Source organism: Syngnathus leptorhynchus, unplaced genomic scaffold (assembly GCF_054491065.1).
Source record: "Syngnathus leptorhynchus isolate UIUO unplaced genomic scaffold, UIUO_Slep HiC_scaffold_48, whole genome shotgun sequence".
NCBI lineage: Eukaryota > Metazoa > Chordata > Actinopteri > Syngnathiformes > Syngnathidae > Syngnathus > Syngnathus leptorhynchus.
The window spans coordinates 139,855-153,883 of NW_028232015.1; the positions used below are offsets into that span (position 1 = coordinate 139,855).

Consider the following 14,029-nt stretch of genomic DNA (forward strand, 5'->3'; position numbering starts at 1 on the left):
ATTCATTTTAAAGATATTAATTTCATTCTTTAACATCTACATCGGTTGTTGACAAAGTACACAAATAAACATCATACTTTCTCCATGGCCAGATGCAACACAGCGGATCACACTGCAAAGGCCAAATTGATCTTTTTTAAATCAACACAATGCAGCATAATTTTGGGAGTGTTCTATATAAATTGCCAACTCATCTCTCCCCTATTCATTATGACTCTTAGTTCCCACAAATACCATATTGTTAAAGTTAACAAAACGGCAACCAAGATGGCCACCTAACATGCAATAACGTCATTGTTTCTTTACATAACGTTTTTGCCACTGTTAAGGCATTCAGTGTTAATTTTGAAACAATTCAATCCATTTTGAGAATGCATCTATTATGATCAGGCATTATAACCCTATGGATTCTCTTTAGCACATGTCAAACAAGCTCTACAAAGTGTATGTTTATGTAACTTAGAGAACCCATATAAGGTGTTGTATTACTACATACGATTACATTATCATTTAATTTGACACATCTTTCAAAATTGCTTTTGTTTTGCGGTGCAAACAAGATAGACTACAGTCTAATAAATTCTTTTTATTTACCTATTTTAGCCAATTTCATCCTTTTAACACATAACACTGACAGCACACAGAACAACACAAAAAACAGCAGAGACACAGCTCACAAACAATACCAACAAATAACGCTGCGCAAACGTCATAGAGGATGACGTTTTGGTTATACTTTTTTTTTTTTCATCAGCGCCTTTTATCCTTCATGCAAATGTGCATCACTCTTCTTCAAACATTCTCTGAAAAACTCACACTTTCTCTGCCTCACCTGCAGCCATAGCACCCCCCGTGCGAGGGGGGACGCGGCATCAATGTTGATTGCTCACAGGCTGGCCATTTCCTGCAACAATCATGATGCCGGCCCACCACCCACACGAGCATAGCACAGACCCACGACTACGCGCAAGCGCAGGCACACTCCTCAATCTCACCCCCTCAAAGGGCAGGCCTACTTTACTGTTCCCCTTTCATCATGTTCACATTCAACATCTTTCACTGTCTACTACACAACATTTGTTGTCTCTTATTCTCATCCTATCAAGCCACCTTTCTAGTCACTTTCTGTCACACACTTTATAGTCTCTACTGCCACACACCTTATTTTCTCTACTGCCACACCTCGATCATCTTAGTTTCTCCAACCAACTTAAACATACTCATCGTCTACTTCTCAACTTCCCTATTATCGCTCAACAGGCTCCTGAACATTCTCCATGACTAATTTCTTCCATAGGACACACATCTCACTCACACACACACACACACATACACCCACACACTCATTCATGAGGATCCTCTGCGCGCACACGCATGCACACACACGCTACACACACGTTTGGCGCACAACATAAAAGACCACAAAGAGCACACTAAGAACACCTTTTTGCTCATCTTACATGTCTGATTTATTCTCTATTTTACTTTTAGACACTATTTGTAATTCTTTTCCTTTTATTTTGCAAATTTTAACTTCAGTGTTTCTCTCTTACTTTTCCTTTTAACGCGAATATCTCCTGTACATTTAAGATAATTTCCGTTTCTTTTTTTTTTTTTTTCCTCAGCCAGGTTCCCACTCTGTTACATGGGTTTGATCTGTTTATCTAGATTTTTAATTCGATCAGGATCCTGCCTTTCACTTATTTTCCAATCTTTACATTTTAGACTATCTCGGATATTAATTTTGCTCTTTCTCCGTGAAACAATTCATCCTTCTTTAATTTCAGAAACAACTTCTGACACCGTTCTTTTTCCTTCTTAATTTTCTTACTTTCTATTCCACTAATCAACTGCGATTCAAGTTTATCATAATGACCCATAATCTCCGACCAGACTTCAGTCCGTTCGTCTGAAGTGCCACAGAGGGACCCTGAGGGACCCTTAATTTGAAGGGACCCTGAGGGACCCTTAATTTGAAGGGACCCTTAATTTGAAGGGACCCTTAATTTGAAGGGACCCTTAATCTGAAAGGACCCTTAATTTGAAGGGACCCTTAATTTGAAGGGACCCTTAATCTGAAGGGACCCCTAATTTGAAGGGACCCTTAATTTCAAGGGACCCTTAATTTGAAGGGACCCCTAATTTGGAGAGACCCGAGACCATTATCCCACTTCCTCTTATCCGCCATCTTTAAATCCACTCGTGTGTCTCCCAACCACTTTTTACGCAGAACAATTTTAGTTTTCACACTCACACCGCTTCCACACTGATACGTAAATCCCAGATTTTAAACCGTATCGTAACCACGAATAGTTCCAAACTATTCTAGTAGGTAAATCCCAGATTTTATACCCTACTAACGTCCACACTATTATACTGATACGTAAATCCCAGATTTTAAACCGTATCGTAACCGCGAATAGTTCCAAACTATTCTAGTAGGTAAATCCCAGATTTTATACCCTACTACACACTTTCGCTGTTCCGCTCATCCTTCCTCTTATAATTTAGCGTTGCCAATGTGCAGAATTTGAAAAGGAATCTGCTTACCTTGTCTCACTGTGGGCCCAAGAGGAAAGATGGTCGGACGTGTGGCGTCTTTATCAGGTCGTCACCTGGTGTGGACGTGGGTCCCAGACCTCGAGTCCCAGACTCTTGTGTTTTTTATCGAAGTCCCAGACTTCTTTTAGAGTCCCAGACTCTTTTACCTCTCTTGCATCACGTCAGGATCACCATAAATTGTTGGAATTTATTTCTAATTTAACATAAACTCAAGTTACTAATCTGACTCCAATTTGTGACCTTACCCAACTGCCACTCATCCAACAATATGTGCGCTCGTTCTGCAATAGAAAGGTATCAGGAAGCCGGTCTTTTCACACACGAGCGGATTTATTCCTAACACACAAACCTAATACATCACCTGGGTCTCGGGTCCCTCTCAATACACCTCTGTACGCCTCTGTTGCCACCAGCAGACGTACTCTACATCCGAGTTGCCCAGCCATGAGTTATACTACACAATATGCAAATGGCACATCAACAAAGGCATTCTGTCATTATTCTATTGCCTATGTGTAAACTGCAGTTAACTTTAGCTTGCTCTCATTGGTCTTTCTTCTCCTGCAGAATCATTTGTTCGCTCCTCCTGGTTGTAGTTTTCCTTCCAGGGTCACCAGTTGTTATCTACCAGCTGGCCCTGTGGTTATCTTGTCCTCCTTGCTGCTCCTGGGTTATCTTTTGTTCTGGAACTCAGACGTCCTTGCACCACATATCTTGTTTTGTTCCCACCGTCACACACTCAGCACTTTACAGTTTCATACTCTCATGCACAGGATGTCTAATGAACTACTTTAAGATCAAACTCTTATGTTCCTTTACTGAGAACGGGCCTAACGTAACATTCTGAGTTATTCAAATGATTATTACATAAATAGCACGTTTATCAAACCATCTGTGTCACTCCAAATTATAAAATACATCGATCATCGATCGTGTAAACAATGCCGCGTACGTGCGCCGTCGGACTCGTGATTTGCATGTCTAATTATTCCACAGACCCATATAACGATATATAAAGTATATTTCAAATAACTATCATATAGCAACAATATTACCGAACCATTTGTCACTCCAAATCATAAAATACATCGATCATCGATCGTGTAAACAATGCCGCGTACGCGCGCCGTCGGACTCGTGATTTGCATGTCTGGCGTGATGTGTGCCCGCATGCTGTCCATCACAAAGAGCTTGCATCCTAAATTGCCCCTACTGTTTTTTTGTTTTTTTTTAACATCACCACACTAAATTCTCTTCACCAGACCTGTGCTTTTTAAAAACTCAAAAAAACTGCGCTTTCCCCTCCCAGTTGTTGCGTCACGGCCAATGGTGAAATTTAAATCACCCTCGTTCAGTTTAGTTTGAAAATAACTATTTCTTTTTCAGTTGTTTTTTTTTGTTTTGTTTATTTGTTTCATGAACTTGAATATTGTGCTTTAAAGTTTGAATTGCTTTATTCGTTTTTTCAGTGTATTAAAAATAATATGTGAGGTGATCAACTGTACTAGTAAGTAATGTGTTAATGATCAATTAAATTTTTTTGAAAAAAAACACATAAGTCGCTCCTGAGTATAAGTCGCCCCCCCCACCCAAACTATGAAAAGAAACGCGATTTATAGTCCGAAAATTACAGTATTTTATCAGGCCTCAGAGAGAATTGAACTCAGGACCCCAGGTTTACTAGACCAGTGCTCTAACCACTGAGCTACAAGGCCTGTCCTATTATTGTTAATAATCAACTATAAACTATTCAAGTACAATATTGCGAATCTCAGTCTTCTGGATGTCACAAATCAACAGCCACGTTTAACTCCCATGTTACTATCCTGCGAGCAAGCTAGATAGCTTGGCCATGTTTGAGAACCAGTTAGCGTGCTCGAACCTCATAGCTGGTTGAAGCGCTGGTCTTGGAAAGCAGGATCGAGTCCTGATTTTGATCCTGCTTTATGTACAAGTTTGAATGTGACAACAGCCAGGAACAGCCATGATAAATGAGCAACAGGACCAGGTGTGGCGGCTCGGTGACGCAGTGGGTAGCACGTCCGCCTCACAGTTAGGAAGGTGCGGATTCGATTCCACCTCCGGCCCTCCCTGTGTGGAGTTTGCATGTTCTCCCCGAGCCCGCGTGGGTTTTCTCCGGGCACTCCGGTTTCCTCCCACATCCCAAAAACATGCTTGATAGGCCGATTGAGCACTCCAAATTGTCCCTAGGTGAGAGTCCGAGTGCGAATGGTTGTTCGTCTTTGTGTAACCTGCGATTGGTTGGCAACCACTTCAGGGTGTCCCCCGCCTACTGCCCGTTGACAACTGGGATCGGCTCCAGCCCGCCTGCGACCCCCGTGGGGACTAAGCGGTTCAGAAAATGGATGGATGAAGGTCCCTTCATCAAAAAAGAGGAGGCGGAGCCAGAGCAACTTTGATAAAAGAGGAGGGGAAAGAGAAGGAAAAAGGATATCTACAGTATGTCCTCAACTTGTCTCTCATTTAAAATTATAGATGAGGGTCAACACAAGGTGAGCAAAGGGCCTGCAAGAAGCATCTCTCGTCAACACATGACAACAGAAGATAATGGAGCCCACCGTGGAGGATTGAAAGCAGACAACCTCTTAGCTCCAACATCAGATTGTGATGACATGTTGTCACATGCCTCTGACACTACAGATGATGAGTCAGAAGCTGATATTTTATACCACTCTGAAAGCAAACACTGGAAATGTTCTCAGTGTTGGAAAATGTTTGTTCATAAGAGGAGTTTGAAACTACACCTAAGAATACACACAAGAGGGAATTTTTTTCCAAAGGTAAAAACACACACAAGAACCCACACTGGTGAAAAACCTTTTTCCTGCTCAGTTTGTGGCCAAAAATTCTTTCAGAAGGGTGACTTAAAAACACACACAAGAACCCACACTGGTGAAAAACCTTTTTCCTGCTCAGTTTGTGGCCAAAAATTCTTTCAGAAGGGTGACTTAAAAACACACACAAGAACCCACATCGGTGAGATATCTTTTTCCTAATCACTTTGTGGCCAAAGATTTTCTCAGAAGATAAACTTAAAAATACATGCACGAACACACAGAAGTGAAACATATTTTTCCTGCTCAGTTTGTGGCCAAAGCTTCTCTCGGAACAGTCACCTAAAAATAATCACAAGAACACACACACACAGGTGAGAAACCTTTTTCCTGCCCAGTTCCTGGCCCAAGATTCTCTCAGAAGGGTGACTTAAAAACACACACAAATACCCACATCCGTGAGAAACCTATTTCCTGCTTAGTTTGTGGCCAAAGATTCTCTCAGATGGGACAGGTGAGTAACAGGTGAGTAACCGTTTTCCTGCTCAGTTTGTTGCCAAAGATTCTCTCAGAAGATAAACTTAAAAACACATGCAAGAACACACACAGGTGAAAAATATTCTTCCTACTCAGCTTGTGGCCAAAGATTCTCAGGGAAAGGAAGCTTATAAAGACACACAATAACCCACACTGGTGAGAACCCTTTTTCCTGCTCTGTTTGTGGCCAAAGATTCTCTCAGAAGGTAAACTTAAAAACAAATGCAAGAACACACACAGGTGAGAACCCTTTTTCTTATTCAGTTTGTGGCCAAAAATTCTCAGAGAAGGGAACATTAAAAACACACACAAGAACCCACACTGATGAGAAAAACCTTTTTCCTGCTCAGTTTGTGGTCAAAGATTATCAGAGAATGGATAGTTCAAAACACATATAAGAACACACACAGGTTAGAAACCTTTTTCCTGTTTAGTTTGTGGCCAAATATTCTCTCAGAAGGTAAACTTAAAATCAAATGTAAGAACGTACACAGGTGAAAAACCTTTCTCCTGCTCACTTTGTGGCCAAAGATTCTCTCTGAAGAGAAACTTCAAAATCCACTATTTGTCGGACCCCACGAGCGGTTTCCAAATATGCAAGGCCTGGAAGTGGCTTTTGTTTGTCTTTTTTTTTTTGGTATGGCGCTGCTGTGAGTGGCAGCCTCCCAGCAGTGTTCTCTCTTTTCCACTTTATTTCCTACTTTTTTCCTTTTTCTTTCTTCCTATTTGTCCATCGGCCGCACTTCGACATGTGCAGATCGTTTTGGATATTTTTTCCCCCGGCTGTGCACATCGGTCGCGACCGGCGTGACTCTCCGACGGCCATCCTGCTCATCAGGCCGGTGCTGACTGGGTCCCTCGCCTTGGCCTCGCAGCCGCGACCCCTGTGGGAGGTCCGCTCCCTCGTGCTCGTCGGAACCAACGACCTTAGCCGTGCCAGCCCCATGGGGATCATCTGCACGTGCCTCGACTGGGTGCCCAGGACGCTGCTCACGTTTGCCTGTTTTGTGATGTTTTACCAATTCACGACCACGGTCCATTGGGCGCCGTTGAACTTGACTGCCCTTACACCTGTTTATGGACCCCGTGGAGGCTATTTTGTGAGTTTTGGGGTGTTCTTTGGTATTGAGGGGGGCTGGTCGGCTGCTGTTACGTTCTTCCTTTGTCTTGTTGCTTTGTTTTGATGGCTTTTAACTTTCACACTTACTGGCTTACTTTGTGGCGCCGTTGTGTGGCAGTCTTATAGGAGCCTATTGAGTTGCGCTCATGTCATCTGAGTGTCTTTTATATACCCGCTCTGTGGTATGAATACTGCAGGGGCCTGAGTTTCCCCACCCCCTGGGATCTATAAATTTTCAATCAATCATCTGACTTGGCCCACAATAGCTCCTACAAGATGTCTTGGCGCTGGGCGGATGCCAGAGCTCTGCAGAGCCGTGGGCACTTAGAAAATATTCGCCAAGTTGGCGTTGACCTCCAGGGGGAGAGGTTGATTTTGCGTCATTTGAGGCCGGCTGCAGAACCGGCGCGGGTCGGACGCACAAGCCCGGCAGAGACGTGGGCACTTAGAAAATTTTCGCCAAGTTGGTGGGGACTTCCAGGCGAAGACCGGCATTTTTCGTCATTCGAGGCCGACTGCGGAACCGGCGCTGGGCGGACGCCAAAGCTCGGCAGGGCCGTAGGCACTTAGAAAATATTCGCCAAGTTGGCGTTGACCTCCAGGGGGAGAGGCTGATTTTGCGTCATTTGAGGCCGGCTGCAGAACCGGCGCGGGTCGGACGCACAAGCCCGGCAGTGCCGTGGGCACTTAGAAAATTTTCGCCAAGTTGGCTGTGAGCTCCAGGCGGAGACAGTTATTTTTCGTCATCCGGGTTCGACCCGGGAACCGGCGTTGAGCGGACGCCGTAGCCACGCAGAGCCGGTGGCACTTAGAAAATATTCGCCAAGTTGGTGGGGACTTCCAGGCGGAGACCGACATTTTTCGTCATCCGGGTTCGACCCGGGAACTGGCGTTGGATGGACGCCGTAGCCACTCAGAGCCGGTGGCACTTATAAAATATTCGCCAAGTTGGTGGGGACTTCCAGGCGAAGACCGGCATTTTTCGTCATCAGGGTTCGACCCGGGAACCGGCGTTGGACGGACGCCGTAGCCACGCAGAGCCGGTGGCACTTAGAAAATATTCGCCAAGTTGGTGGGGACTTCCAGGCGAAGACCGGCATTTTTCGTCATCCGGGTTTGACCCGGGAACCGGCGTTGGACGGACGCCGTAGCCACGCAGAGCCGGTGGCACTTAGAAAATATTCGCCAAGTTGGTGGGGACTTCCAGGCGGAGACCGCCATTTTTCGTCATCCGGGTTCGACCCGGGAACCGGCGCTGGTCGGACGCCTTAGCCACTCAGAGCCGGTGGCATTTAGAAAATATTCGCCAAATTGGTGGGGACTTCCAGGCGAAGACCGGCATTTTTCGTCATCCGGGTTCAACCCGGGAACCGGTGTTGCACGGACGCCGTAGCCACGCAGAGCCGGTGGCACTTAGAAAATATTCGCCAAGTTGGTGGGGACTTCCAGGCGGAGACCGACATTTTTCGTCATCCGGGTTCGACCCGGGAACCGGCGCTGGTCGGACGCCTTAGCCACTCAGAGCCGGTGGCACTTAGAAAATATTCGCCAAGTTGGTGGGGACTTCCAGGCGAAGACCGACATTTTTAATCATCCGGGTTCGACACGGGAACCGGCGTTGGACGGACGCCGTAGCCACGCAGAGCCGGTGGCACTTAGAAAATATTCGCCAAGTTGGTGGGGACTTCCAGGCGGAGACCGACATTTTTCGTCATCCGGGTTCGACCCGGGAACCGGCGTTGGGCGGACGCCGTAGCCACGCAGAGCCGGTGGCACTTAGAAAATATTCGCCGACTTGGCTGGGACCTCCAGGCGGAGACCGACATTTTTTGTCATCAGGGTCCGACCCGGGAACCGGCGCTGGTCGGACGCCTTAGCCACTCAGAGCCGGTGGCACTTAGAAAATATTCGCCAAAAGTTTGTCACGAACTCTGGGCGGAGACCGGCATTTTTCGTCATTCGGGGCCGACCCGAGAACCGGCGCTGGTCGGACGCCGTAGCCACGCAGAGCCGGTGGCACTTAGAAAATATTCGTTTGTCATGACCTCCGGGCGGAGACCGGCATTTTTCGTCATTCGAGGCCGACGGGGGAACCAGCGCGGAGCAGACACTTTAACTCGGAAGAGCCGGTGGCACTTAGACAAAATTTTGTGTCTCATGAGCTCCAGGGGGGACAGGCTGGTTTTATTCATCCGTAGCCGACATGGGAACCAGCGCGGAGCAGATTGGTGTTGCGCTGGCATTACCCTAAGGGGTCCCCCCCATACTCGTTCTTATGGTGTTTTGGAAAACGGGGGAAAAGTCGATGAGTACACTGACTAGTGGGACCAAATCAATGTACTCTGGCGCACCTGAAGACCAAAAAGGGTACTGCAGCTTAGCCCGGGTACCCCACCCCCTGGTACCTAAAATGTATGCTCTCCTGGTACCTAAACGCAGCTGCCCTGGTACCTAAACGCATCACCCTGGTACCTAAACGCTTTCCCCTGGTACCTAAACGCAACAGCCTGGTACCTAAACGCAACAGCCTGGTACCTAAACGCTTCCCCTGGTACCTGAACGCATCTCCCTGGTACCTAAATGCATCACCCTGGTACCTAAACGCATCACCCCTGGAAGTAGAGAGGCCGATTTTCGGCAATATCAAGCCGACTTAGGCTTCCAGGACCTCGGCTAAGCATTTTTACCGGGCCATGGATGAATTTTTGGACTTCCAGCTGGAAGTATAGAGGCCGAATTTAGGCAATATCAAGCCGACTTAGGCTTCCAGAACCTCGGCCAAGCATTTTTACCGGGCCATGGATGAATTTTTGGACTTCCAGCTGGAGGTATAGAGGCCGAATTTCGGCAATATCAAGCCGACTTAGGCTTCCAGAACCTCGGCTAAGCATTTTTACCAGGCCATGGATGATTTATTGGCCTTCCAGCTGGAAGTAGAGAGGCCGAATTTCGACTAAGTGACGCCGAACCGGGCTTCCAGAACCTCGGCTAAGCGTTTTTACCAGGCCATGGATGATTTTTCGAACTTCCAGCTGGAAGTAGAGAGGCCGAATTTCGACTAAGTGACGCCGAACCGGGCTTCCAGAACCTCGGCTAAGCATTTTTACCCGGCCCTGGTTCTTTTTTCGAAATTCCAGCTGGAAGTAGAGAGGCCGAATTTCGACTAAGTGACGCCGAACCAGGCTTCCAGAACCTCGGCTAAGCATTTTTACCGGGCCATGGATGATTTTTCGAACTTCCAGCTGGAAGTAGAGAGGCCGAATTTCGACTAAGTGACGCCGAACCGGGCTTCCAGAACCTCGGCCAAGCATTTTTACCGGGCCATGGATGATTTATTGGACTTCCAGCTGGAAGTAGAGAGGCCGAATTTCGACTAAGTGACGCCAAACCGGGCTTCCAGAACCTCGGCCAAGCATTTTTACCGGGCCATGGATGATTTATTGGACTTCCAGCTGGAAGTAGAAAGGCCAAATTTCGACTAAGTGACGCCGAACCGGGCTTCCAGAACCTCGGCTAAGCATTTTTACCGGGCCCTGGTTCTTTTTTGGGATTTCCAGCTGGAAGTAGAGAGGCCGAATTTCGACTAAGTGACGCCAAACCGGGCTTCCCGAACCTCGGCTAAGCATTTTTACCGGACCATGGATGATTTATTGGACTTCCAGCTGGAGCTGAGGAGCGGCTTTTTGGGCAAGATCACGCCGAACCAGGCTTCCAGAACCTCGGCCAAGCACTTTTACCGGGCCATGGATGATTTATTGGACATCCAGCTGGAGCTGAGGAGCGGCTTTTGTGCAAGATCACGCCGAACCGGGCTTCCAGAACCTCGGCTAAGCACTTTTACCGGGCCCCGGTTCTTTTTTTGGACTTCCAGCTGGAGCTGAGGAGCGGCTTTTTGGGCAAGATCACGCCGACTTAGGCTTCCAGAACCTCGGCCAAGCACTTTTACCGGGCCCTGGTTCTTTTTTTGGACTTCCAGCTGGAGCTGAGGAGCGGCTTTCTGGGCAAGATCACGCCGAACCGGGCTTCCAGAACCTCGGCCAAGCACTTTTACCGGGCCATGGATGATTTATTGGACTTCCAGCTGGAGCTGAGGAGCGGCTTTTTGGGCAATATCACGCCGAACCGGGCTTCCAGAACCTCGGCTAAGCACTTTTACCGGGCCCCGGTTCTTTTTTTCGGACTTCCAGCTGGAGCTGAGGAGCAGCTTTTTGGGCAAGATCACGTCGAACCGGGCTTCCAGAACCTCGGCTAAGCACTTTTACCGGGCCCTGGTTCTTTTTTTGGATTTCCAGCTGGAGCTGAGGAGCGGCTTTTTGGGCAAGATCACGCCGAACCAGGCTTCCAGAACCCCGGCCAAGCACTTTTACCGGGCCCTGGTCCACCCCTGCCAGCGCATTTCAAACCTTGGCATTAATTTCGACCTAAAAGACAAAGTCTGATTTTTTTTCTACCACTCGGGGGGCCTTTTTGCACCCAGAACACCGGCACCGGCACCATAAGTTCACCGGGTGCCGAGTGCGTCGGCGCAGGTTCTGCGACGGAGTAACGCTTCCCTCTAGCGGACAATCGGCGGTAGGTGAAATGCGCACTCTGACGCCTCTTTTCTTTTCCTTCCAGTGAAACTTTGTCTACATTCTGCGAGCCGCTGGCTTCCAGAACCTCGGCCAAGCAGGTGGAGGATTTTTTCCACTTCCAGCTGGAGGTGAGGAGGGACTTTTTGGAAGGAAGAAAGAGCCACCTCCGTGACTGGAAGTGTGGAAGTGCCAGCATGCTCCGTGGCTGGAAGTGTGCAAGTTCCAGCCACCTCCGTGGCTGGAAGTGTGGAAGTGCCAGCATGCTCCGTGGCTGGAAGTGTGGAAGTGCTAGCATGCTCCGTGGCTGGAAGTGTGCAAGTGCCAGCATGCTCCGTGGCTGGAAGTGTGCAAGTGCCAGCATGCTCCGTGGCTGGAAGTGTGCAAGTGCCAGCCACCTCCGTGGCTGGAAGTGTGGAAGTGCCAGCATGCTCCGTGGCTGGAAGTGTGCAAGTGCCAGCCACCTCCGTGGCTGGAAGTGTGGAAGTCAGAGCCACCTCCGTGGCTGGAAGTGTGCAAGTGCCAGCATGCTCCGTGGCTGGAAGTGTGCAAGTGCCAGCATGCTCCGTGGCTGGAGGTGTGGAAGTGCCAGCATGCTCCGTGGCTGGAAGTGTGGAAGTGCCAGCATGCTCCGTGGCTGGAAGTGTGCAAGTGCCAGCCACCTCCGTGGCTGGAAGTGTGGAAGTGCCAGCATGCTCCGTGGCTGGAAGTGTGCAAGTGCCAGCATGCTCCGTGGCTGGAGGTGTGGAAGTGCCAGCATGCTCCGTGGCTGGAAGTGCCAGCATGCTCCGTGGCTGGAAGTGTGCAAGTGCCAGCCACCTCCGTGGCTGGAAGTGTGGAAGTGCCAGCATGCTCCGTGGCTGGAAGTGTGGAAGTGCCAGCATGCTCCGTGGCTGGAAGTGTGGAAGTGCCAGCATGCTCCGTGGCTGGAAGTGTGGAAGTGCCAGCATGCTCCGTGGCTGGAAGTGTGGAAGTGCCAGCATGCTCCGTGGCTGGAAGTGTGGAAGTGCCAGCATGCTCCGTGGCTGGAAGTGTGGAAGTGCCAGCATGCTCCGTGGCTGGAAGTGTGGAAGTCAGAGCCACCTCCGTGGCTGGAGCTATGGAAGTATGGAAGTGCCACCTCCGTGGCTGGAAGTATGGAAGTGCCAGCCACCTCCGTGGCTGGAAGTGTGGAAGTGCCACCTCCGCGGGAATGCTGCTCAACCACGCCGGCCCAGAGTTCCAGCCGCTCGGCTTCACTCTCTCACAAGCCCCGCCTGGATGTCCCCAGGCCACCCCTGGTACCTCAACTACCGAGGCCAGCCGCTCGACCACGCCGTACGCAGAGTTCCAGGCGCTCGGATGCGCTCGGATCATCTCCCGCCGACGCAGCCAGTGGTAACGGGGAAATGTCGCCGCCTTGCGTACACGCCGTTGTAAATGAATGGGCTTTCGCACTTAGTGCAATTTTCGCCAGTGGCGTGGCTGCAAGTATGGAAGTATGGAAATACCGGCCAGCCACCTCCGTGGCTGGAGCTATGGAGCTAGGGAAGTATGGAAGATCCAGCCGCCTCCGTGGCTGGAGCTATGGAAGTCTGAATGTGCAGCCACCTCCGTGGCTGGTGGTATGGAAGTGCCACCTTCGTGGCTGGAGCTATGGAAGTGTGGAAGTGCCACCTCCGTGGCTGGAGCTATGGAAGTCTGGATGTGCAGCCACCTCCGTGGCTGGTGGTATGGAAGTGCCACCTCCGTGGCTGGAGCTATGGAAATATGGAAGTGCCACCTCCGTGGCCGGAGCTATGGATGTATGGAAGTGCCACCTCCGTGGCTGGAGCCATGGAAGTCTGGAAGTGCCACCACCGTGGCTGGAAGATCCACCCAAAGTGCCGAGGCCAGCCGCTCAACCATGCCGGAAAAGAGTTCCAGCCACTCGGATGCGCTCTGTCAATCTTCCGCCGCGCAGCCACCGGTAACGGGGAAATGTCGCCGCCTTGCGGACACGCTGTTGTAAATGAATGGGCTTTCGCACTTAGTGCAATTTTCGAAAGCTCCGTGGCTGGAAGTATGGAAGTACCGGCCAGCCACCTCCGTGGCTGGAAGTATGGAGGTATGGAAGTACCGGCCAGCCACCTCCGTGGCTGGAGCTATGAAAGTATGGAGGTAGGGAGGAACCATCCAGCCACCTCCGTGGCTGGAGCTATGGAAGTATGGAGGTACCAGTCAGCCACCTCCGTGGTTGGAGCTATGGAAGTATGGAGGTATGGAGGTACCTGCCAGCCACCTCCGTGGCTGGAGCTATGGAGCTATGGATGTATGGAAGATCCAGCCACCTCCGTGGCTGGAGCTATGGAAGTATGGAGGTATGGAGGTACCAACCAGCCACCTCCGTGGCTGGAGCTATGGAGCTATGGAAGTATGGAAGATCCAGCCACCTCCGTGGCTGGAGCTATGGAAGTGTGGAGGTA

At 49.4% G+C, this 14,029-nt stretch overlaps 1 long non-coding RNA gene and 1 other non-coding gene across 2 annotated transcripts in view; both read right to left on the reverse strand.

The window, feature by feature from the left end:
* Positions 1 to 14,029, reverse strand: part of LOC147038571 (uncharacterized) — a 39,047-nt gene that overhangs the window by 16,622 nt on the left and 8,396 nt on the right. The window lies entirely within an intron of this gene.
* trnat-agu (transfer RNA threonine (anticodon AGU)) lies at positions 4,205 to 4,277 on the reverse strand. The gene has a single exon. It is a non-coding gene; the product is annotated as a tRNA-Thr (tRNA).